General features: G+C 42.2%; 1 pseudogene across 1 annotated transcript; it reads left to right on the forward strand.

Moving 5' to 3' along the window:
• The first annotated feature begins 17,578 nt into the window (after positions 1-17,578).
• LOC308253223 (non-histone chromosomal protein HMG-14-like) lies at positions 17,579-18,184 on the forward strand (annotated as a pseudogene). The gene has a single exon. The product of its transcript is annotated as a non-histone chromosomal protein HMG-14-like (transcript).
• The last annotated feature ends 9,383 nt before the right edge of the window (positions 18,185-27,567 follow it).

A 27,567-nucleotide genomic window follows, 5' to 3' on the forward strand; every position in this document is an offset into this window, starting at 1 on the left:
CAGTTTTCATTGTTTCACAGCTGGGCCTCATCTGGGCACCTCCAAAACCCAAACAAAGAAGAGGATTCTGCAGAGCTCTCTGTAGCTCCTGCTGGGTGGCCTCAGGCAGAGGCTAAATTAGCACCTCCTAGGAGATCCAAGAGCCAGTGTACCCAGGGGTCAGAGTAGGACCATCCAGATTACAACTTCTCAGATCCAAAAGGGACACACTCAGGGGGCAGACTCAGTGAGCACCAAAGCCCCACTAAAGCAAGTCTTGCCTCATAAGGGTGTCTCCAGCTCAGAAGTTCTCCCATCGTAGTCACAGCTGATCCTCACAGCCACAGTTTTTGGTATCACAATCAAGGCTTAAATACAACAAGACTATGCACACAGCCCACAAAAGGGTGCACCAAGAGTGTCCACCTCAGGTAACTGGGGAGGCTGAGCCACTGGGCCCTATTGGACACCTAGCACACAAAGCCACTCTACCAACTCAGGGAAGCAGCCAAACTGTGGAGACAAAGAAACAGGTCACAAATGAAAGAAATGGAGGAAAGCAAACAACTGGATATAGAGTTCAAAACCACGGTTATAAGGTTTTTCAAGAATTTTCTAGAAAAGGTCAATAAATTTAGCAAGGCCCTCGAGGAAATGAAAAAGGACCAACTAGAAATTAAGCATACACTGACTGAAATAAAAAATAATATACAGAGATCCAACAGCAGACTAGAGGATCGCAAGAAGCAAGTCAAAGATTTGAAATACAAAGAAGCAAAAAACACCCAACAGGAAAAGAAAAAAGAAAAAGGAATCCAAAAATATGAAGATAGTGTTAGGAGCTCTGGGACAACTTCAAGTGTACCAACATCCGAATTATGGGGATCCTGAAGAAGAGAGAGAGCAAGATACTGAAAACCTATTTGAAGAAATAATGACAGAAAACTTCCCCCACCTGGTGAAAGAAATAGACTTACAAGTCCAGGAAGCACAGAGAACCCCAAACAAAAGGAATCCAAAGAGGACTACACCAAGATACATCATAATTAAAATGCCACATCAAAAGACAAAGAGAGAATAGTAAAAGCAGCAAGAGAAAAACAGTTAGTTACCTACAAGGGAGCACCCATACGATTGTCAGCTGATTTCTCAACAGAAACTATGCAGGCCAGACGGGAGTGGCAAGAAATATTCAAAGTGATGAATAGCAAGAACCTACAACCAAGATTACTCTACCCAGCAAAGCTATCATTCAGAATTGAAGGTCAGATAAAGAACTTCACAGATAAGAAAAAGCTAAAGGAGTTCATCACCACCAAACCAGTATTATATGAAATGCTGAAAGGCATTCTTTAAGAAGAGGAAGATGAAGAAAAAGGTAAAGATAAAAATTATGAACAACAAATACATATCAATCAACAAGTGAATGTAAAAACCAAGTGAATAAAAAATCTGATGAACAGAATAAACTGGTGAATATAATAGAATCAGGGGCATAGAAAGGGAGTGGACTGACAATTCTCTGGGGGAAAGGGTTGTGGGGGTGCAGGAAAAGACTGGACAATAATCGTACACCTATGGATGAGGACAGTGTTGGGGGGGGAAGGGTAAGGCTGAGGATGGGGTGGGAACCGGGTGGAGGGGAGCTATGGGGGAAAAAAGAGGAATAATTGTAATAATCTGAATAATAAAGATTTATTTAAAAAATAAAAATGAAAAAATATATATAAAACATCTCTCTCTGTTTGAAACACCTGAATTCTGTTGTTGTTTGTTTTTGTTTTTTACCAAATACTTACTGAAGAACCTTTATCAATTTATATTCCTTGGGGCATTTGTGTCAGTACCCATGTTTGGGTCCCTGTCTTTTGTCCTTATTTTGTTGAGTTCTTCAATCATATCTTTTTGTTCTTTATTTTTTGCTTGTAGCTGTTTCTTCCCACCAGCCTCTCAATATTGGCAAAATTTTGCTGCTTGCCACTAATTGAGCTCCTCTGCTTTTAGACCACTGTTACAAAAACTGCAAGACAGCCTCAAAGCACTGAGCAGGCCCCATCCCTTCCTCTGGGGACACCTCTGGGTTCCACTGGGTCATTAACAAAACAAAACAAAAAAAATCTGCCACTGCAGGACTCTGCCCCTGTGGATGGGAGCTATGCATAACTAATGAAGAGGAAAACTGGTAGTAAAAGGGACTGACGGGTCTCAACATGTTTCTAATAACTTCTACATCTCCCAGTCTTCATTTCCCTACACATCTTCTTTCCTTTCTAAATGATTTCTCCAAATCCTCTTTGGCCCACTAGCACTTTCAGGTCTGTATTCTCTCTTCCCTTCCTCCCCATCTTGTGGCACTGTGTTTTGCAGAGGATTCCCACACTGTACACATTTTAAATACCAGTTGCCTCAGTCTCTAGTTGTGAACGCAAAGATGTCATAGGTATCCAGCAACCTGGCAGATTGAAAGCAGATTTTATCTTATAATACTGCAAATACCACAAGCTATAGGTATTAGATCTCTGTTTCCAGATCTCTTCTTGGAAGAATTTATTACTCATTCAAAGTCAGAGATTGTAGGAGGCAGTCAGAATCTGAACCCAGATCTTTCTGATGCCGAAGCTCCTGCTGGTTCCACCATTCAGAGGCAGAACCTCTAACAGTGACAAGGCGAGTCCAGAGAGGCTTCCCAGGGGCAGAAATGAGTGCCTAAGACCTGCAATCAGCCAGTAAAAACGAACAAAGCACTGGATTTTAAATTTCTGCTAAAGTTTATCTTTATTCCTTCAGCATGAGGTACCTCTGGGTGAAAATTTCATTTCAGATGTTTCTCAGCAACTCCAGAAGCATTATCAGGAAGAAGTCCAATTCAGAAGTGTCTTCCAGAATCCATTTCTCCCGAATTATGCATATACATGGAACACAGTTATGTGAACAAGGAGCGGGGTATGGCAGGATCTACAAGGAAAGAGAAGTGAGAGGAGACTGGAAATAGGGAGGTGATTAGCTTCACATTTATACACCCATTTCACTTATTATAATAGCATGTATTTTTTTATAATTTGAAAAGCATCAAATAAAAAAATTAAGAACTTGTGGCAAAGACAATTCTATATGTTCACCAAATCCCATTTTCTTCTTTCTGAATACATAAGAAGCCTAATTTCCCAGCCTCCCTTGCACTTAGGTTGGGCTTATGTAACTGGGTTCTGACCAAAGAGATCTGGACAGAAGTGATGTACACCCCTTCCAGACATGGCCATAGAATTCCTAAGTCATCATCCACATGCTCTCTTCCTCTTCTATGGCAAATTTTTGAGGCCACATGACTAAGATGAAACCATTGCAAGATGGATGGAGCCTCAACCCCTGAATAAATTATTGGAGGAAAGCCACCAAGGTCAATACAATGGTATTGACTGACCCATGACAGACAATGACCATTGTATTAAGCCACTGAGAATACAGGGTTTCTCTGTCACGCACTATGACCCTACCTATCCTGACTAATATGCTACTCATACAAGCCAGGGATTTTCAATGTCCCACAGGAGTCCTAAGAGAGCCTCTTGGATATTTACACATGTAAATGCTAACAGATTTTAAGTTTGTATGAAGACATATTTCTAAGTATAATTCCTTTTCATTTTACCTCTGAATTACCTTTTCATTCTCACTTTGTTGTGGTGTGTTTATTCCAAGGGGAAATAAATCAAAGACTTCTCATAAAGGAAATAGTAACATGTACTTTATATTCTTGTTTAAAGAATACCTAAAAAAAGAAAAAGTTTTATTACAATTTTATTCCCCCTCAGAGATCATTCTGTATTTTATTATCTTAATACTAGAGGCCCTCAGCCTGTCCTGTACCCTCTCACAATCCAGGACCCCTTGGGGGATGTCAGGGTGCTGACATCCCCGCAGGCCTGGTTGAATCCGTGCACCAGGCCTCTAGTATGCATATAAGATCTTTGGTTAATCTCTTCTTGCCCTCCCCCCTCCCCCCTTTCTTCTGAGATTCATCAGCCTGTTCCATGTTTCCATGCCTGTGCATTGAGCATCTGCCCCCTGGTGGTCAGTGAGCATCATAGCTACTGGTTGAACCGTCAAATGGTCACTTAGACTTAAATATATTGTTATAGTAAAACCTTGGATAAACCATCAGGGACTGAGTTGTTCTAAACATCCCAGTGTTTCACAGAACTGGAGTGTTTACACTTAGACAATAAAACACTTTTGGATTTAAAATGTTTCTGTTATATATATATATATATATATTTTTTTTTTTTTTTTTTTTTACTGTACTTTTTAAAATGTTTTTTATGGATTTGAGAGGGGGAAGAAGGGAGAGGGAGAGAGAAAGAGAAACATTAATGAGAGGGAAACATCGATCAACTGCTCCTGAATGGCCCACACTGGGGATTGAGCCTACAACCCAGGCATGTGCCATGACCAGGAATCAAACCAGTGACCTCTTCTGGTGCATGGGACATCACTCAACCAACTGAGCCACACCAGTGAAGGCAGCTTTAAAATGTTTTGAAGAAAACATTTATGAAGCATATTAAATAAAGAATGGTGACATTGTTTTCCTTTTCTAGGTGATTCAGGATTAACCCAAGTTCCTTGAATATACCATGCTCCCTGAGAGGTCTTATGCATGCAGTTACCTCTGCCTGGAACAGTCTTTTCCTTTTTTGGCCTACTTAAATCCTCCTCATCCTTTGGATGTCAGCTCAATGACCAGTTTCCTTAGGTACAAGGGTACAAATTTACTAAAACTCATCAAATTGCTCACTTAAAACAGGTGAATTTTGTGGTATGTAAACTATACCTCAATAAAGCTACTAAAAAAAACACACACACACTGTTAAGGAGGTGAAGCATAACACACACACCCTTAAATGTGGGCTGCACTATGGTATGGAAAGGAGAGGGGAAGTACGTTTACACTGGAGAAACCTGACAAAAACTACATCACCCAGGTGATCAAGGTCAACATCAACAATGACAAGTCATGTAGATAGTGTTTATGTACCCTTGATATGATGTGATGAAAATGGCACTTGAACTCTGTGGCTTCCTCCCAGAAACCATACCCCAGTCTAATCATGAGAAAAATCCCAGTAGTAGCACATCCTACAAACACCTGACTGGCACTCCTCAAAACTGTCAAGGTCATCAAAAACAAGGTACGTCCAAGAAACGTCACCGCCAAGAGGAGCCTAAGGAGACAACTACAATGTGGGATCCTGGAACAAACAAACAACAACAACAACAAAACATTAAGTACAAACTAAGGAAATCTGAATAAATTATGACTTTAGTTAATAATAATGTATCAATATTGCTTCATTACTTGTGACAAATATTAATAATAGGGGAAACTGGGTGTGGGATTTTGGGGAATTCTCTGTACTGTCTTCACAATTTCTCTGTAAATCTAAAACTTCTAAAAACTAAAGTCATGTAATTCACATTTTAAAAAATTTCCCCAGTCCCTCAAACCAGATCAAGTCCCCCCTGCTACATGTTCACATAGTAATCTAGACTACTGCCTAAATTACTTAATTAATTTATCGCCATATGTAATTCTATGTACCAGTATGTTTTGCTCACTGTTGTATCCTTGGTACAAGGTCAGGGCCTGGTTGTTGATAGGTGCTTAGTCATAAACATATAGTCCGTGCAGTGTCATAGAATGTAAGTCCCAGAACAACAGGATTTTGTCTGTTTTCTCCTATACGGGATCCTTGGCACCTGGAGAGTGCCTGGCACATGGTAGATACTCAGTAATGACAACTTCCTCCCCAAGTGAACCAAGGAATCCTCTCCCCAGAGGTTGGAGTTTGAGATAAAGACATTTTAGCTCAATCTGCCTGATTTCTTCAATAAAGCTTATGGAGGTGTTGATGGCAGCAATGAACTGAGAGGCATAGGAGAGAAGAATGACGCCAACCCTCAGAGTAAAGGAAAGACAAGTGACAGAGTGAGAGGTCCTCCTGAACTCCCACCAGGGCTGTCTTCTCCGGGTCCTGGGATCCTCTGTCCTGGGAGACCCTCCCGTTCTGTAGAGTGCAAAGAGCCCAGACCATCAGATCCTGCTACACAGATTCCACGTTGCCAAGACTATCTGTGTCATGCTTGTCTACCCTGTATTTCTGTTATGAGAAATTAAATCGAATTAATGTAGAGAAATACCACTTGTGGTATGATGGAGAGGAAAAAGAGGGCAGAAATTGGGGCTAAGAAAGGAAAGTGGAGGCTATAAAAAGGAAAGAAGAAGAGCTAGAAGTCAATGGAAATGGCCTAATAAGGACACAGAAACAAAATGCAGGGTTCAAAGTGTTGTGAATTCATTCACCAAATACTAGTATGTGCTGAGCACCTACTGTGTGCCAGGTTCTATTCTAGGTATTAGGAATATAGTATTCAACAAAACTATGGAAATTATTGCCCTCAAAGAGCTGGCATTGTGGGGTGGGGGGTAAAATAAACAAATACATAATTAACCAAAAGAGACATCAGAGATTGGTGAGTGTTTATATAGTGAGTTAAAATAAATAAGAATATGACCCAGTGGCTACTTTATATTGGTGGGTCAGGGAAGATAACATTTAAATTGATGTATTTGAAAGACAAGAAAGTGCTAGGTATGGGAAGGTGGTGGAAGGTGTGTGGGGCAGCATTCTACCAGAGGGAAGGACCAGTGCCCTAAGGCTCCTAGGAAGTGTTCTGAAGAATATGGAGGGGATGCCCCAGCAAACATTTGGCAGTGTCTGCAGACTTTTTGGTGGCCACATTTTGGTGGTTCAGGGTGGTGCTACTGGCATTTAATAGTAGCATCCAGGGATGCTGCTAAACATTCCACAGGGCACAGGACAAACCCTTATGCAAAGAATTATTCAAAATGTCAATGGTGCCCAGGTTGAAAAACCCTGCCCTGAAGGTTTGGCCATTTCACCTTGTCGAAAGCAGGACACCATGCCCAGAGACGAACAGAAGAGAGGGCAGGGCTAAGAAGTATGTAGGGCCACAGCCGTTTTGCTCAGTGGTTAAAGCATTAGCCCATGGACCCAGGGTCAAGAGTTCAATTCCCAGTCAAGGTCACATACCTCAGTTGTAGGCTCAAACCCCAGCCAGGGTCAGGGCGCATGTGGGAAGTACGTGTCTCTCTCACATGTCTCCCTCTCCCCTTCTTCCCTCCCTTCCACTCTCTCTAAAAATCAATGAAAAATATCCTTAGTTGAGGATTAAAAAAAAAAAATCAGTATGTCAGGGAAGTAGGCTGAGGCCCAATGGCATGCCTTGTACACCATGTCAAGAAGCTGGCATCTTGGAGGAGAGATCCAAGATGGCGGCGTAGGTAAACACCTAAACTGCTGCCTCGCACAACAATTTCAAAACTACAACTAAAAGACAAAACGTCTATCACCCAGAACCACGGGAAAGCTGGCTGAGTGGAAGTTCTACAACTAGAAGGAAAGAGCAAACAGCATTGAGGGGCGCACAAGCACTGAAAAGCTGAGGTACGGAGACGCGCGAATCGGGCTGGCGATGGGTGACTGGGAGCGCTGCTGTTTTCAACCCGAAGGGAGATAAGCTCCCCATTACTCCGAACTTGTTTCTGGGGAGACGCGGGGGACCCAAACTCCTATGGGGAGAAGCTGGACTGTCTGCCATTGGGTCGGAAAGTGAGGGAGGCTTGCTTGCAGGGCTGCCCGCAGGAACAATTGTTTATTGTGCTGGGGCGCGGGACGCAGGGACACGGTGGGAGACACAGAGCCGCAGAGCCAGCTTACTGGCAGCCATCGCTGTTTGCCACGCCCTAGCCTAGTCACGCCCTGAGACCCCGCCCTGCACAATCTACGACCCCACCCAAGCTCCAAGCAGTGGCTTTAGCATATGAATGGCCTGCCCTATCACAGCTTAACCTAGCAAACTTGCAGCCCGGGTCAGACAGCTCCAAAACCTCCAAACCCCAAGCAAAGAGGAGAAAACTGTAGTTCTTGCTGTAGCTCCTGCTGGGTGGCCTCAGACAGTAGCTGACCTGCACCCCATTGGAGATCCAGAAGCCAGTGTACCTAGTGGTCAGTGTGAGACACCAGATTTCAACTCCTCACATCCATAAGTGATACATTCAAGAGGCAGACTCAGTGAGCACCAAAGCCCCACTGAAATAAGTCCTGCACCATAAGCGTGTCTCCAGCGCAGCAGTTCTTCCATTATAGACACAGCGGGTCCTCACAGCCAATTGGCCTGGAGATCAATTCCTCCCAGTGTACCAACAGCAATCAAGGCTTAACTACACCAAGACTTTGCACTCAGCCCACAAAGGGGTGTACCAAAGGCGTCCACCTCAGGTGATTGGGGAGGCTGAGCTACTGGCCCCTATAGGTCACCTACCACACAAAGCCACTCCATCAACACAAGGAAGCAGCAAAATGCGGAGACAAAGAAACATGTCACGAATGAGAGAAATGGAGGAAAGCAAACTAATGGACGACATAGAGTTCAGAACCACATTTATAAGGTTACTCAAGAATCTTCTAAAAACCGCCGAGAAACTTGATGAGACCTCCGAGGAGCTTAGTGAGACCTTCAAGGACCTTAATGAGAATGCCAAAAAAAAAAAAATGGAAAAGGACCAGTCAGAAATTAAGCATACACTGTCTAAAATAAAGAATATACAGAAACTCAACTGTAGATCAACGTACCCCAAGATTCAAACCAAAGATCTGAAATATGAGAAAACAAAAAACACCCAACCAGAAAAACAAAAAGAAAAAATCCAAAAATATGAAGATAGTGTAAGGAGCCTCTGGGACAACTTTAAGTGTACCAACATCCGAATTTTTGGGGTGCCAGAAGAAGAGAAAGAGCAAAATATTGAAATGCTATTAGAAGAAATAATGACAGAAAACTTTCCCTACCTGGTGAAAGAAATAGACTTACAAGTTCAGGAAGCACACAGAACCCCATACAAGAGGAATCCAAAGAGGACCACACCAAGACACATCATAATTAAAATGCCAAGGGCAAAAGACAAACAGAGAATCTGGAAAGCAGCAAGAGAAAAACGGTTAGTTACCTACAAGGGAGCACCCATACGAATGTCAGCTGATTTCTCGGCAGAAACTATGCAGGCCAGAAGGGAGTGGCAAGAAATATTCAAAGTGATGAATAGCAAGAACCTACAACCAAAATTACTCTACCCAGCAAAGCTATCATTCAGATTTGAAGGTCAGATAAAGAGCTTCACAGACAAGAAAAAGCTAAAGGAGTTCATCACCACCAAACCAGGATTACATGAAATGCTGAAGGGTGTTCTTTAAGAAGAGGAAGAAGAAGAAAAAGGTAAAGATAAAAATTATGAACAACAAAATGACATCAAATACATACCTACCAACAAGTGAATCTAAAAATCAAGTGAATAAAAAATCTGAAGAACAGAATGGACTGGTGAATATAATAGAATCAGGGACATAGAAAGGGAGTGGACTGACAATTCTCAGGGTGGAGGGGGTGTGAGGGGTGCGGGAAGAGACTGGACAAAAAGCTTACACCTATGGATGAAGACAGTGGCGGGGGGTAAGGGCATGGGGTGGGGTGGGGAAAAAGAAAAAAAAGAAGCTGGCATCTTATTCTAAGGGTGGCAAGGAGCCCATGAATGTCTTAAAACTGGATAGTAAGCATGGATTGGTTTATTTTTGGAAATAATTGCTCTGGCTTTAGTGTGGAATGTGGTAGGAGAGGGCAAGTGTGAGTGAAAGAGACCAGCTGGGTGGTTTTATAGGAGAGAGAGGTGATAGGGGTTTGATGTAGGCAATGGCAGTAGAGATAGAGATATAAAAAGTTGAGATTTATTTCAGAGGTAGAACTCATAGGTCTTGCTAACAAAGTGAATGTGAAAGGTGAGGGAAAGAGAGAATCAAGGAATAGCTGAAGGTAGAGCCAGCTTCATGGATCTGTGACCAGTGCAACAGCTGTCCCCACCCTAAGTTGGCAGTGACCTCAGTGAGGGGCTCTCAGGCTCCCTGGATCCAGTACTGAACACACCCCAGCACAGAGGCTACCGTCCCTTTGGGGTAGCCTGTCCTCCAAGGGTTGGGGCAATAGACCTATGGGAAGGGACATTGCCTTCCCTGATCCTGGCTGGGGCTCCACATCGTCCTTCTGCTCTGGGCCTGGCAAACTATGTAGCTGATCCTGCTGAAGTTTCCTAGCTTGAGCAACGAGGTGCTTTGTTAGTGCCACTTACCAAAGATGAAGAGAAGTAGGCTGAGTACACAATTCATTATGGGACATGTTTAATCTCATCAGGTCTGTGAAACATCTCTAATTGACAAGACTAAGCAGGCAATTGTATACAACTACATACAGCTCAGACAGGGCATAGAGCTGTAGGTATAAGGCTGAAATTCATCAGCTTGTACATAGCATTTAAAGCCATGAGGATGATGGTACAGCTGCTGTGAAGAACAGTATGATGGTTCCTCAAATATTAAACATAGAATTACCATATGATCCAGCAATCTCACTTCTGGGTATATACCCAAAAGAAGTGAAAGTAGAAACCTGAACTGATATTTGTACTTTCATGTGCAGAGTAGCATTATTGACAGTAGCTGAAATGATGGAAACAACCCAAATGTCCATTGACAGATGAATGGATAAACAAAACATTCTATATCCGTGCAATGGAATATTATTCAGCTTTAAAAGGGAAGGAAATTCTGGCACATACTACAACATGGAAGAACCTTGAGGACATTATGCTATGTGAAATAAGCCAGTCACAGGACAACTATCCTATGATTCCAATTATATGAGGAACCTAGAATAGTCAAATTCATAGAATGGTGATTGCTAGAAGCTGGGAGGAGAGGATGATGGAGAGTTATTGCTTAACAGAATTGAAAAAGTTCTGAAGATGGACAGTGGGTATGGTTGCACAACAATGTGAATGTACTTAAGAACTATACACCTAAATGCTTAAAACTGTAAAATTTATGTATATTTTACCACAATTAAAAAATTATTTTTTATTGAATGCTTCCTATATGCCCAGCGCTGTTCTAAGTGCTTTCCTTGTTTAAAATTCATATAACCCTCATAACAGTCTTTAAGGTGCAAACATTATCAATCCTATTTTACAAACAAGGAAATTAGTGACCAGACCAGAGAAGTTAATTAATGGGCTTAAGCTCACACAGCTTCCAATTTGCTGGGCAGTATTTAGACTCAGGTGATCCTATTTTCCTAACATTTCCCCAAAAGGATTTTATATTAGGAACTTCTAGTTCACACAGATGACTAAAAGCACCAAACTGGTTCTATTTATCTCTCACCCTTAAGACCTATGTGAGGAAAAGAGGAAGGATAACTAGTCCCATTTCAAGAATGAAAAGAGAAGTTAAATAACCCAGCAAAGGGCATTCCTGGCAGAGAAAAAGGAGGGATACAGAGCAGAAGCCCTAAGTGAAAGCTGCACTCAAGGCAGGTTGTTTTTCTCCACAGTTGCTTGCTTTCACCTTTTTGCATAAACGCATTCAAACTTTCTGACCTTGTTGACCTTTTTTTTTTTTTTTCTTTTAATGGATTGTGGTAGATAGAATAATGGCTCAACTACGTCCTATCGTCAGAACGGGGAATACATACATGGCAAAGAAGCAGACTTTGCCCATGTGATTAAATTAAGAAACTTGCAATGGAGAGATTCTTCTGGATTATTGGGTGTCATCATAAGAATCCTTACAAGAGGGAGGCAGAGCTTGTGCACGTCAAAGCTTGTGTATATCTTTCTATCAAGAGAATGAAAAGGCAACCGCGAAAAGGGAGAAAAAAATCTGCAGATCAGATGTCTGATAAAGAATTAATATCCAGAATGTATGTAAAAAACTCCTACAATTTAACAAAAAAATAATAATCCAATTGAAAAATGGGCAAAAGGCTTGAGTAGACATTTATCCAAAGAAGATACATCCATGTCCAATAAACAAGAATGCTCAACATGGGGTGAGGGAGGCTGGGGGAAGGTCAATGGGGGGAAAGAAAAGGAGATATATGTACTACTATATGCAATACTTTAAACAATAAAATTAAATTTAAAAAAAAGAATGCTCAACATCATTAGTCATTAGAGAAATCAAAACCACAATGAGAAACACCTCACACCCACTAGGTTAACCATAATCAGAAAGACAATAATAAATGTTAGCAAGGATGTGAAGAAATTGGAATCCAGGTAAATTGGTGGTAAAAATATAAAATGATGCAGCAACTATGAAAAACAGATGGGTGGTTCCTCAAAAAGCCAAACAGAATTACCATATAATCCAACAATTCCACTCCTATGTTTATACCCAAAAGAATTGAAAACAGGAACCTAAACAGATACTGTACTTCAATGTTCACTGCAGCATTTTTTACAATAGCCAAAAAACAGAAAAAACCCAAGTATCCACCAACAGATGAATAGGTAAACAAAATGTTCTATATATTTTAAAAAAAGAAACAAACACCTATCTTTGGATCTTCCACCTTTTTTAAAAAAAATTTTTATTGATCTTAGAAAGAGGGAGGGGAAGAGAGAGAGAGAAACATTGACGTGAGAGAGAAATATCAATTGGTTGCCTCCCAAACTCGCCCTGACCAGGGATTGACCTTGCAACCTGGGTATGTGCCCTTACTAGGAATCGAACCTGATACCTTTTGGTATATGGGACAATGCTCCAACCAACTGAGCCACACCAGCCAGGGCTGTGCTACATACATTTAATGGAATGTTATTTAGCCATAAAAGGAACTAAATTCTAATATATGGATTGACCTTGAAAATATTACCATAAGTAAAATAACCAAACATAAAGAAACATATATGGTAAGATTTCATTTACATGACATATGCAGAATAGGCAAATTCACAGAGACAGCAAGCAGATTTGAGGTTACCATAAGCTGGGGGGAGGAGGGAATGGGGAGTTACTGCTTAATGGATACCAAGTTTATGTTTGGGTGATAAAATTTTGGAAATAGTGGCAATGGGATGCTTACACAACACTCTGAATATAACGAATACCACCAAATTATATACTTTAAAAAATGATTAGATGACAACTTTTATGTTATATATATTTTATGACAGTTGTGATGGTTGTACATTGTAAATATAATTAATGCCACTAAATTGTACATTTAAAAAGTAATTAAGGAGGAACCAAGATGGCAGCATAGGTAAACACCTAAACTGCTGCCTCGCACAACAATTTCAAAACTACAACTAAAAGACAAAACATCTAAGACCCAGAACCATGGGAAAGCTGGCTGAATGGAAGTTCTACAACTAGAAGGAAAGAGAAAAGAGCATTGAGACGTGCACAAGCGCTGAAAAGCTGAGGTACAGAAGCGCGCGATCCAGGCTGGCCGCAGGCGTTGCTTTTTTCAACCCAAAGGGAGACAAGCCCCGATTACTCTAAACTCTAAAGAGAAAAGAGCAATGAGACGTGCACAAGCGCTGAAAAGCTGAGGTATGGAGGCGCACGAATTGGGCTGGCAGCAGGAGACTGGGTGTGCTGCCTTTTTCAACCCGAAGGGAGACAAGCTCCCGATTACTCTGAACTCCAGTCTCTGGGGAGACGCTGGAGACCCAAACCCCTACGGGGAGAAGCTGGACTGTCTGCCATCGGGTCGGAAAGTGAGGGTAGCTTTCTTGCAGAGGTGTGCGCAGCAATCATTGTTTACTGTGCTGGGGCGCGGGACGTGGGGACTTGGAAACGCAGAGACGCAGAGACGGCTGACTGGCAGCTATCGCTCTTTGCCACGCCCTAGCCTAGTGACTCCCTGAGACCCCGCCCCGCACAATCTACAAACCCACCCAAGCTCCACGCAGCCAGCGGCTTTTGCATATAAATGGCCTCCCCTATCACAGCTTAACCAAACAAACTGCAGCTCTGGTAGGACAGCTCCAAAACCTCCAAACCCCAAGCAAAGAGGAGAAAACTGTAGTTCTCACTGTAGCTCCTGCTGGGTGGCCTCAGACAGTAGCTGACCTGCACCCCATTGGAGATCCAGAAGCTAGTGTATCTAGTGGTCAGTGTGAGACGACACCAGATTTCAACTACTCACATCCATAAATGACACATTCAAGAGGCAGACTCAGTGAGCACCAAAGCCCCACTAAAACAAGTCCTGCCCCATAAGTGTGTCTCCAGCACAGCAGTTCTTCCATTATAGACACAGCGGGTCCTCACAGCCAATTGGCCTGGAGGTCAATTCCTCCCAGTGTACCAACAGCAATCAAGGCTTAATTACACCAAGACTTTGCACTCAGCCCACAAAGGGGTACACCAAGAGTGTCCACCTCAGGTGATAGGCTGAACCATTGGTCACCTACCATGGAAAACCACTCCATCAACACAGGGAAGCAGCAAAATGTGGAGACAAAGAAACATGTCACGAATGAAAGAAATGGAGGAAAGCAAACTACTAGACATAGAGTTCAAAACCACATTTATAAGGTTACTCAAGAATCTTCTAAAAACCGCCGAGAAACTTGATGAGACCTCCCAGAAGCTTAGTGAGACCTTCAAGGACCTTAATGAGAATGCCAAAAAAAAAATGGAAAAGGACCAGTCAGAAATTAAGCATACACTGTCTGAAATAAAGAATATACAGAAATTCAACTGTAGATCAAAGGACCCCAAGAATCAAACCAAAGATCTGAAATATGAGGAAACAAAAAAACACCCAACCAGAAAAACAAAAAGAAAAAAAATCCAAAAATATGAAGATAGTGTAAGGAGCCTCTGGGACAACTTTAAGCATACCAACATCCAAATTATTGGGGTGCCAGAAGAAAAGAGAGAGCAAAATATTGAAAACGTATTAGAAGAAATAATGACAGAAAACTTTCCCTACCTGGTGAAAGAAATAGACTTACAAGTCCAAGAAGTGCAGAGAACCCCAAACAAGAGGAATCCAAAGAGGACCACACAAAGACACATCATAATTAAAATGCCAAGGGCAAAAGACAAACAGAGAATCTTAAAAGCAGCAAGAGAAAAACAGTTAGTTACCTACAAGGGAGCACCCATACGATTGTCAGCTGATTTCTCAACAGAAACTATGCAGGCCAGATGGGAGTGGCAAGAAATATTCAAAGTGATGAATAGCAAGAACCTACAACCAAGATTACTCTACCCAGCAAAGCTATCATTCAGAATTGAAGGTCAGATAAAGAGCTTCACAGACAAGAAAAAGCTAAAGGAGTTCATCACCACCAAACCAGGATTACATGAAATGCTGAAGGGTGTTCTTTAAGAAGAGGAAGAAGAAGAAAAAGGTAAAGATAAAAATGATAAACAACAAAATGACAACAAATACATACCTACCAACAAGTGAATCTAAAAATCAAGTGAATAAAAAATCTGATGAACAGAATGGACTGATAAATATAATAGAATCAGGGGCGTAGGGAGTGGACTGACAATTCTCAGGGTGGAGGGGGTGTGAGGGGTGCGGGAAGAGATTGGACAAAAATCTTACACCTATGGATGAAGACAGTGGCGGGGGGTAAGGGCATGGTGTGGGGTGGGGAATCAGGTGGAGGGGAGCTATGGGGGGGTGGGGGAAGAGGAACACCTGTAATAATCTGAACAATAAAGATTTATTTTAACAAAAAAAAGGAATTAAGTGCCCTGGGTGGTTGTTCAATGGTTAGAGCATTGGCCCATAAACCACAGGGTTGAGGGTTTGACTCCCAGTCAAGGGCACGTACCTGGGTTGCAGGTTTGATCCCTAGCCCAGGTTGGGGTGAATGCAGGAGACAACCAATTGATGTGTCTCTCTCACATCAATGTTTCTCCCTCTCTCTCTACCTTCCTCCCTCCACTCTCTCTAAAAATCAATGGAAAAAATATTGTCAGGTGAGGATTAACAACAACAAGAAAAGTAATTAAGTAACAACTTTTATGTTACATATGTTTTATGTATCTTGCCCCTTCTCTACACTCTCTAAGCATCTGGCCTGACCTCTTATCACTTTGATCCCCTGAGGGCAGGAACCAGGTCATATTAAGTTTGACATCCATAGCATGGAATTTTACATTTTCATCCTTATCTCTAATTATGGAATGAAAAGCTTTCTATTTGATAATCTACTAGGTGTGGAGATAATGTTCTGGAGAGCATCTTAAAACATTGAATAAAAACAGGACATCTGCACATTCTAATAAGTGATACCTAGAGATATAATAGCATTAACTTCTAAGAAGCTACAGAACTTTCATATATGTCCCCAGCATCTCTCTCCAACATCTCTCCTCACACCAAGATCTTTATCCCTAGGCATATCCAGGGGGTGTTTCTCTAAAAACACCAACCTATAGTCGGTTTCAAGCCCTAAGATTCTCTATGCTGAATTCCAAAGTTGCTTCTTATTCGTTTATCACCCTTACATGACTTTGTTCTATGAACTTGATAACTGCTAATCAAGTTACAGACAGGTGCAACAGGCTCAGTTATCTGAGCTCCAAGCCAGGGGCTGCAGATGTCCTTCAGGTGGTGAGTAACATAGGCAGGTACAAGGGCCCTGCTGGCAGGGCCTGTCAACCAGTGGCCATGGTAGAGGCAGTGGTTTATCTGACAATCCCAGAGGTTCCCTTTTTACTGTGGTGAGACACATAACCAAAGAGGAGTGGGACCAGGTGGGACCACAGCTGCCAGAGCTATTACTTAGCACTCCACCAAATCATTTCTTCCCAAGAGCTAGCTGGTCGGCCTTTGATTCCTTGCACTTTGCTTACAGGCTAAGGTAAATAAAGAAAAAGTGGTAAATCCACCTGCTCTTTTTCCTTCTTGTTCTCCCATGAAAATCACACCTTATATACAGTGGATAACTAAACAACAAACCAAAGAGACCTTTGTCAAAAAAGAACTAGGTAGAAAGTAAAAGAAGGCTGATAATCTGTCCTTACCACTTAATAGAACACCTCTCCAAATTACTTTATTTTTCTAATTACAGAAGGAATGCATATTTATTGGAAATAATTTGGAAAGTAGAGAAAGACACTGTTAGAGAGTGGGAATTTTTGAGCACTACTGAGGCCGTGGACTATGCCACAGATAGAGTTGTCAGTGCTGACACCAGGCCAGGCCTTGAGATACGGTCTCATGGCCCCTTCCCAGCACATAGGCCTTCTTTCATAGATCACTGTCAGCTTTCTGAAGAACAGGATGACCCTGTAAATAACATGGTCATCAATGGCATGATCCTGACGTTGCTTAGGAAAAACTGTTTTGTCTTGGGTTACTTGCTCTGCAAAAACAGGATGTGGTTAATGTGCTTAAAAGTGGTCCTGCACAAAGGGTCGGGGCTGCTCCCTGGACTCCCTGCGTGGAGAAAGGCAGAGCAGTTGCCGGCCGGCTAATAAAGGCTCCCTAAATTTTAATTTGGTCTGGACTCCAGTGGTCGTTCACTCGCATTCACTCCACAACAACACAAAGAAAAAGATGGCCCCCATCGCGGGTCCGAGCAGCTTGGGCAGCGGGAGACGCGGCAGCGGCCAGGCAACCCAGGTTCGCCAAGCCACTAGGAGCTGCGGCCCTCAGGCACCCAGCACACGCCTGGCCCGCCACCACGATGCCCAAGAGGAAGGTCAGTTCTGCGGAGGGGGCGGCCAAGGAGGAGCCGAAGAGGAGGTCGGCCAGGTTGTCAGCCAAACCTGCTCCTGCAAAAGTGGAAGCGAAGCCCAAATAGGCGGCAGGAAAGGATAAGTCTGCAGACAAAAAAGTGCAAACGAAAGGGAAAAGGGGAGCAAAGGGAAAGCAGGCCGAAGTGGCTGACCAGGAACCTAAAGAAGATTTACCTGCGGAAAACGGAGAAACTAAAAACGGGGAGAGTCCAACCTCAGATGAAGCAGGAGGAAAAGAAGCCAAGTCTGATTAATGTCATATACCATGTCTTATCAGTGGTCCCTGTCTCCCTTCTTGTACAATCCAGAGGAATATTTTTATCAACTATTTTGTAAATGCAAGTTTTTTAGTAGCTCTAGAAACGTTTTTAAGAAGGAGGGAATTCCACTTCATCCCATTTTTTTAAGTGTAAATGCTTTTTTTTAAGAGGTGAAATCACTTGCTGGTTGTTGATTTTTTGGTACAACCAGAAAATAGTGGGATATTGAATATGGGAGACTTTGATTGTCTTGGGTGTCAGCTCAACATTCCATAGATGGGGGTAATTTTTATATCCTATAATACAAAGTATACTAAATGGCAATATGTAGTCAGTCATGTGTTTGCTATGTCTTGAACATTTTAAATTACTTCTATTCACATGTTTTTGGTAGAATTATTTCCTAAAGAAAACCACTCCTTGATCTTGGCTCTCCCTGTCAGAATTTTGTGCATCTGTAACATCTTTGGTGTGGTAGTCCAGTTTTCCTAGTAACTTTGTCTATGTGCTGTGAAAGACTGAAAATTTGATTATGTAGTGTATATGATATTAAATTGTGAATTAGTGGGACTTTGATGTAACAGCGTATCAACATTTGAAGATATTGGTACTTGATGCTCTACTGAGGAAAGTTAGTCTCTAAATTTTAAGCTGGAAAGTCACTGGAATAACTGTTTAGAAAAGAATCACAATTACATGACTTTACATTTTTGGTAAGTATGTTAAGAATTGTGTACAAATTGAAATGTCTGTGTACTGACCCTCGAAACAATAAAATCTCAATTATGAAAGGAAAAAAAAAGAAAAAGATATAAATCAGCTGTAACACTACCATCTTGAGATAAGTACTGTCCCTTCTCCAGCACCCTCTATACTCTTACTCTGCCTTATTTTTGTTCATAGTTCTGCATTATTATTATTATTATTACTAGAGGCCCGGTGATGAAATTCGTGCACGGGGGTGTGGGTCCCTCAGCCCAGCCTGCACCCTCTCTGATCTGGGACCCCTTGAGGGATGTCCGACTGCCCATTTAGGCCCGATCTCAGTAGGATCGGGCCTAAACGGGCAGTCGGACATCCCTCTCACAATCCAGGACTGCTGGCTCCCAACTGCCCGCCTGCATGCCTTCCTGATTGCCCCTAACTGCTTCTGCCTGCCAGTTTGATCACCCCCTAACCACTCCCCTGCCAGCCTGATTGATGCCTAACTGCTCCTCTGCCAGCCTGGCTACCCCTAACTGCCCTCCCCTGCTGGCCTGATCGCCCACAACTGCCCTCCCTTGCAGGCCTGGTCCCTCCCAACTGCCCTCCCCTGCTGGCCATCTTGTGGTGGCCATCTTGTGTTCACATGGGGGCAGGATCTTTGACCACATGGGGGCAGCCATCTTGTGTGTTGGAGTGATGGTCAATTTGCATATTACTCTTTTATTAGATAGGATTATTATTATTATTTATTGTCTGTTCACCTCAGTAAAACGTAATGTCCATGAAGGCAGAATTTATTTCCCTGAGCACTGGGAACAGTGCTCAATATTTATTTGTTAAATGAGTAAATAAATACTTTAGTGTATCATTTTCACTCATTTTTTTAAACCCTCACCAAGGATGTTTTTATTGATTTTTAAAGAGAGAGAGAAAGAGAGAGAGAGAGAGAGAGAGAGAGAGAGAGAGAGAGAGAGAGAGAGAGAAAAGAAGGAAGGAAGGAAGGAAGGAAGGAAGGAAGGAAGGAAGGAAGAAAGAAAGAAAGAAAGAAAGAAAGAAAGAAAGAAAGAAAGAAGTGAGAAACATCGATCAGTTGCCTCCCATACTCACCCCAACTGGGGGTCAAACCCACAACCTAGGCATGTGCCCTGACTGGGAATCGAACCCACAACCTTTCGGTGCAAGGGATGAAGTTCCAACCAGCTGAGCCTTCCGGCCAGGGTTTCCAATCTTTAAATATTAATATATTATATATATGTAATGTTTCTAAAGCATTATTTTTATTTTTTTTTTTAAAAAAAACATTCTATTACCAAGAGCCCCAAGGAGAATATCTGAAACTCTCATGATCTAAAATGATCTCCACTTGATTCAACTACAGATTCATTTTTCTCTCTGTGATTTCCAAAGCAGCAGCTGTGGGGAATGGGCCCTGGGAATGGATGGCAATATTGATATTCCAGCTAGGACTAGAAGCTTTAAAAGGCATGCTTGGCCTGACTATGTGATTTTCCCTTTAGTGTCATGCAGCTGCTGGTGTGTGCACAGAGCAACATACACGGTGATTGGATTTCCCAGATGCAGGGTTCAGCAAACTGGACACAGTGGAAAGTCAAGGGTGTGAGGGCACCAAAAAGCAAGTGCAAAAATTAAGCTACCAGAATGGGTAGTTAATTGACTCTCCAGCTCACTCCACTCCTCACCCTCAGATTTGCCTTGCCCTAAAAAATTTGAGAGCACCTGAAGTGACCTATTTCAATACACTTTCACTTTACATCAACATATTTATGACTCTTCGTCTACACTGTCATATTTCTTCTCAGAAACAAATCCTCCTTCATTTCAGGGTTCCCTCTGCCTTGTGCTTATGCTCTTAATAGTGTTCCCTTCCACCCTCACTAGGATTCTACTCCATCAGTTATCTCCTCTCTGCTTATATCTCAGTCTTTCCCCATGGAGTAATTCCTCCCCCCTCTTTTTATGACTGTCTTCAATCCTAAAAAATCCTCCTTCCCACTCATGCCATCATCTTGTCTCTTCCTTTCTCTTCATATCAATCTGATTAAAAGAGAAGTTTATACCTGTCATCTCCATTTCCTTCCCACCTGCTCTTTCCTTAACCTCCTATAGTCTAGTTTACGCCTCAACCCCAAGACTGCCAATGACCTTCTGGCTGATATACTTGAAAGCCTTGCCTCACCTCCTCCTTCTCCTCTGCCTCTCTATAGAATCTTATAGTTTCAACAAATATTGTCAACTGCACAACTACTGGCAAGCAGTCTCCTTGAAATTGCTTCCTCATGTCCCTATCCACCTTCCTAATACATCCTACACACTAATGACAAATTAATCTTTCTAAGGTATAATTCTGTTAATGTAAGATGTATTAAATTTCTTTCTATGGCTAAACCAGTGAATTAGAACCAAGGTATTAAACACACTGGGTCAGGACTTTAGCAAGACATGTCCTACGTCTTTCATCCTTGGAAAGAAGGTTGAGAAATGTGGGATAAAACATAACACAGAAGTTTTTCAGTGGAAGACTTTTCATAGATGCAAACAAAGCTGATCCAGAGTGACCGCTCAACAGCTCTATCCACCATCAACTGTGATAAAGTGCACATGGCCATTGCCATTGTCAATAGTTTCCAGTGAACTTGAATACAGTGAGTGCTAAGGAATATCCTGCATACTACTGCAATTTGCTGCTTCACCTATTCTGTTCCTTCTAAACTTGCTTTAAAGCAGTGATGGCCAAGGTGGGGTATTGTGGAACCATACTTCTGATTTATCATGAATTTAGACCTGAACCAAGACTGGGATAAACTACTAGTCTGTGATATTTGAGAAAGTCTTCAGGCCTCCTCACCAGCTATTAGTCTCTTAACTCAGTCCTTTCCTAAGATCTCAGCCTGACAGCTAAAAAGTCCCCTTCAAGGCCCCTCTCTTCTCCAAGTGCTTCAGAGCATCCTCACATTTCACACTGGGCTTAGAAGAACATTTAAATTGTCTTTAATGTGCTACCCTGACCCAAGTTTTTTTTAAGTAAAAATAAACAGCTCCATTAAAAAAATGCACACGTGATTGCTGTCTTGTAAACATATTAGACATGTTGCCTTTACAGAAATTCCTCATCAAAACTGCCCTTTGTTTGGTTTGCATTGTGAACTGCAACAGTATATAAAACTAAGGACTGAAAAATATTAATTGCTTCAGTGATGCATTGGCCATATTTCCTATAGTCTTCTTTTCTCCTCTTGTTTTTTCCAGATTTTCTCCCATTACTGTTTCTAAAGGTTTTCTTTTAAAAATTGGCAAGAGTTAGCTTTGGTTGGGTGGTTCAGTTAGTTGGAGCATCGTTCCATATAACAAAAGGTTGTGGGTTAGATTCCCAGTCAGGGCACAATACCTACCGTAGGTTACGGGTTCTATTCCCATAGGGGAGCATACCAGAGGCAATGGATCAATGTTTCTCTCTCACATAGATGTGTTTTATTTCTCTCTCTGTCTCCCCTTCCTCACTCTCTAAAAATTAATAAAAACATATCCTCAGGTGAGGATTCAAAAAATTAATTAATAAAAATTGCCAAGAAGAAAACTAAGGTGACATCAAAGGAATGGTGGCATGGCACAGCCGCTTGGCCTTTCCCCCCTGAAATTTCAACAAGTTAACCAACTATAATTCTACAAAGAAATCCTGGCTCAACACAGACCCATGCCTGAGAGACCAGCACATTGAAACATCTAAAGGTGGGCAACCAGGAATAAACAGGGAGATGAGAAAGGAGGAAAGTGCAGACAGCCTGCAGACACAGCACTGCAGCCTGTCTGGGAGAGGAGGGGAAGCAGAGAACTGCGGCGTGGCCGGGGGGTGGCGGGGTGCAGTCCAGCAGAGCAAGCAGCCAGGGAGTAAGCAGTGTTTGAGTCAGCCGGTGTCTGACAGAGCACAGGGTTCTGCCATGTGCTTCTCCACTGTTGAGTAGGGTGGTGGTGTTTCAGACAAAGAAACGGAATGAGGCCTAGCCAGTTTTTCTCAGTGGTTAGAGCATCAGCCCGCAGACTGAAGGGTCAGTGGTTTGATCCAGTCAAGAGCATATACCTCAATTGCAGGCTTGATCCCTGGCCTCAGTCACAGCATGTGTGGGAGGCAATCAGTTGATGTCTCTCTTGCATGGATGTTTCTCTCTCTGTGTCTCTCCCGCTCCCTTCCATTCTCTCTAAAAAAAATCAATGGAAAAAATATTCTCTGGTGAGGATTAACAAAACCAAAAAAAGAAAGAAATGGAACCACACAGCCCTGCCACCGCTTGGACTCTCAAAACTCTCTTCCAATTGCCCTTGGAGTCAGGTCCAAGAGCATATTATCTGGAAACATAGAGCTATTGCAGTAGAACTCCTGAGCAGTCAGATGAAATTCTGATGGGTTTTTCATTGTAGGTTACTTCCTTCTTACTTCCTCTGTGACTGATCCCAAAGAGGTCAAGAGTCACCATTATGATGAGGGCAAAACACCCCCCACCCCTCCCCAACAAGCATAATGTCTGTACTGTCTTATGGAAGCCCTAGAGGTCAGGACAGGGACATCATAGAAGTAAAAAATACTGCGATTCAGTGCCATCTACTGGAAAATAGTAGAAAGAACTCTTCAGAGAAAGCTGTTTATTGTCATTAATATAGACAGAGATAAATGCGTAGGCAAGGAGTATAGCAAATACCATGAATAACCATAGTTATGAGGATGAACAGAAAGAAAATGAAAAAATCCCTAGAAGGCAAGCTGGACGACATGGAAATATGTGATATAAATGACAGAGATTTCAAGATTGCAGTTCTGAAAATATTCAATGAGATTCGAGAAAATATAGACAGACAATTCAATGCACTCAGAAAACAAATCAATGAACAAAATGAGTACTTTACCAATGAGATTGAAACTTTAAAAAGAGCCAATCAGAAATCCTGGAAGTGAAGCATGCAATTTAAGAGATTAAGAGTAGCCCTAAATGGTTTGGCTCAGTGGACTGAAGGGTCCCAGGTTCGATTCTGGTCAAGGGCATGTACCTTGGTAGCAGGCACATCCCCAGTAAGGGGTGTGCAGGAGGCAGCTGATGGATGTTTCTCTCTCATCGATGTTTCTAACTCTCTATCCCTCTCCCTTCCTCTCTGTAAAAAAATCAATAAAATATTTTTTTTTTCAAAAAAGAGATTAAGAGTGAACTGCTGAGCATAGAAAACATAATCAACCTAATGGAGGAAAGAATTAGTGATATCGAAGACAGGAATCTAGAAATGACACAGAGGGAAGATGAGAGAGACCTGAGCATAAAGAAAAATGAAAAAGCTCTATGAGAACTATCTGACTCCATCAGAAAAACCATTATTAGAATAACAGGCATTCCAGGGGAGCAAGAGAGGGAGCAGGGAATGTGAAATCTATGCCAACAAATAGTGGATGAGAACTTCCCAAACCTAGGGAAAGAATTAGACCCTCGATTCCAAGAAGCAAACAGAACACTTAGTTACCTCAATTCAAAGAGGCCCTTTCCAAGGCACTTGGTATTAAAACTATCAAAAATTAATGACAAAGGAAAAATTCTCAAAGCAGCCAGGGAAAAGAAGGAAGTAACCTACAATGAAAAACCCATCAGAATTTCATCTGACTGCTCAGTAGAAACTCTACAAGCAAGAAGAGAGTGGAACCAAATATTCAAATATATGAAAATTAGAAATTACCAACCACGAATAATATATCCAACAAAATTATTCTTTAAATATGAAAGAGAAATAAAGACATTCCCAGACATACAGAAACTGAGGAATTTTATCACCAGAAAAACCTCCATTGTAGGAAAAACTCAAGGGAGTTATTCTACCTGAAACAAAGAACGTAAGGCCACAACACTGTGAGTAAAATCACGAAAAAACTTACAGCATAAACAGAGATAATTTGTAAAAACAAAAACATAAGGGGAGATGGTAAAGGTCTGACATGGTGAAGGAGGATGAAGAGAGATGCACTCAAAAGAAAAAAACAAATGACAGTATATATGTAAGTTTACTTTTTTTAAAATAAATCTTTATTGTTCAGATTATTACAATTGTTCTTCTTTCCCCCTCCCCCCATAGCTCCCTCCACCTGGTTCCCACCTCACCCTCTGCCCTTACCACCCCCCCCAACTGTCCTCATCCATAGGTGTATGATTTTTGTCCAGTCTCTTACTGCACCCCCCACAGAATTTCCCCCCAAGAATTGTCAGTCCACTCCCTTTCTATGCCCCTGATTCTATTATATTTACCAGTTTATTCTGTTCCTCAGATTTTTTATTCACTTGATTTTTATTTATTTTTATTTTTTTATTTTTTATTCTTATTTATTTATTTATTTATTTTTAATATAATAAATCTTTATTGTTCAGATTATTACAATTGTTTCTCCTTTTTCCCCCATAGCTCCCCTCCACCCGGTTCCCACCCCACATTCTGCCCTTACCTCCCCCACACTGTCCTCATCCATAGGTGTACGATTTTTGTCCAGTCTCTTCCTGCACCCCCCATACCATTTCCCCCTGAGAATTATCAGTCCACTCTCTTTCTATGCCCCTAATTCTATTATATTCACCAGTTTATTTTGTTCCTCAGATTTTTAATTCACTTTATTTTTAGGTTCACTTGTTGATAGATATGTATTTGTTGTTCATAATTTTTATCTTTACTTTTTTCTTCTTCCTCTTCTTAAAGAATGCCTTTCAGCATTTCATATAATCCTGGTTTGGTGGTGATGAACTCCTTTAGCTTTTTCTTATCTGTGAAGCTCTTTATCTGCCCTTCAATTCTGAATGATAACTTTGCTGGGTAGAGTAATCTTGGTTATAGGTTCTTGCTTTTCATCACTTTGAATATTTCTTGCCACTCCCGTCTGGCCTGCATAGTTTCTGTTGAGAAATCAGCTGACAATCGTATGGGTGCTCCCTTGTAGGTAACTAACTGTTTTTCTCTTGCTGCTTTTAAGATTCTCTCTTTGTCTTTTGCCCTTGGCATTTTAATTATGATGTGTCTTGGTGTGGTCCTCTTTGGATTCCTCTTGTTTGGGGTTCTGTGTGCTTCCTGGACTTTAAGTCTATTTCTTTCACCAGGTAGGGGAAGTTTTCAGTCATTATTTCTTCAAATAGGTTTTCAGTATCTTGCTCTCTGTCTTCTTCTGGCACCCCATAATTCTGATGTTGGTACGCTTGAAGTTGTCCCAGAGGCTTCTTACACTATCTTCATATTTTTGGATTCCTTTTTCTTTTTGCTTTTTTGGTTGAGTGTTTTTTGCTTCTTTGTTTTTCAAATCTTTGACTTGATTCTTGCGTCCCTCTAGTCTACTGTTGGGTCTCTGTATAATATTTTTTATTTCAGTCAGTGTATGTTTAATTTCTAGTTGATCCTTTTTCATATCCTCAAGGGTCTCGCTAAATTTATTGGCCTTTTCTAGGATATTCTTGAAAAGCCTTATAACCGTGGTTTTGAATTCTATATCCAGTCAATTGTTTTCCTCCATTTCTTTCATTTGTGATCTGTTTCTTTGCCTCCACATTTTCGCTGCTTCCCTGAGTTGGTAGGGTAGCTTTGTGTGCTAGGTTTCCTATATGGCCCAGTGGGCCGGCCTTCCCAGTTAACCTGAGGTGCACACTCTTGGTGCACCCATTTGTGGACTATGTGTACAGCCTTGTAGTAGTTAAGTCTTTTTTTTTTTTAATAAATCTTTATTCAGATTATTACAATTGTTTCTCCTTTTTCCCCCCATAGCTCCCCTCCACCCGGTTCCCACCCCACCTTCTGCCCTTACCTCCCCACCACTGTCCTCATCCATAGGTGTATGATTTTTGTCCAGTCTCTTCCTGAATGCCCCCATACTCGTTTCCCCCTGAGAATTATCAGTCCACTCCCTTTCTATGCCCCTAATTCTATTATATTCACCAGTTTATTCTGTTCCTCAGGTTTTTAACCTTTGTGTGCTAGGTTTCCTATATGGCCCAGTGGGTCGGCCTCCCCAGTTAACCTGAGGTGGATACTCTTGGTGCACCCCTTTGTGGACTGTGTATACAGCCTTGTTGTAGTTAAGTCTTGATTGTTGTTGATATCACTGGGAGGAATTGACCTCCAGGCCAGTTGGCTGTGAGGATCAGCTGTGTCTACGCTGGGAGAAGTTCGGTGCTGGAGACAGCCTTATAGGATTAGACTTGCCAAATTGCAAAAGTCTGTGCTCAGCTTGGATGGGGTGGAGTCTCAGGGCGGAGCAGACAGTCTTGGCTTCCCGTCAGCCTTGCCCTTGTGCACGCGTGCACGCGCTTCCAGACCTCTGCCTTCCCCAGCTCCCGAGTCTCCGCCCGAGAGTCCAGATTCCCCCCTGCAAGAGCGTGGGTCCCCAGGGGCTCGCCTGGAACTAGGGTTCCGTGCAGTCAGAACTGGGGTTCAGTGCAGTCAGGAGCTTCCAACTCCCTTCTGCTAGGGAAAGCCTGTGGCAACCTCCACAGTCTTTGTGCACACTGGTGCACGTGCTCCAGACCCTGCCCGCCGGGGCTCCCCCGGGTCTCCGAGTCTCCGGGTGCCTTTCTCTCTACTTTACAGTCCAGACTCCCCCTGTATGAGCCTGAGTCCACGGGGTTTCGCCTGGAACTGGGGTTCAGTGCAGTCGGGGGCTTCTTTCCCCCTCCCGCCAGAGAAAGTCAGCCAGGCTCTCAGCCGCCCTTCCTCTCTGCGCACATAAAGACCCTTTGTCCTACCTCCAATTCTTCGTGAGCTTTTCTCTTTCCTTCTAGTTGTAGAATTTCCACTCAGCCAGCTTTCCTGTGGTTCTGGATGGTGTCTGTTCTGTCTTTTAGTTGTAGTTTTGAAATTGTTGTGTGAGGCAGCAGTTTAGGTGCTTACCTATGCCGCCATCTTGGTTTCTCCCT

This window comes from Plecotus auritus (genome assembly GCF_963455305.1).
Source record: "Plecotus auritus genome assembly, chromosome: 1".
NCBI lineage: Eukaryota > Metazoa > Chordata > Mammalia > Chiroptera > Vespertilionidae > Plecotus > Plecotus auritus.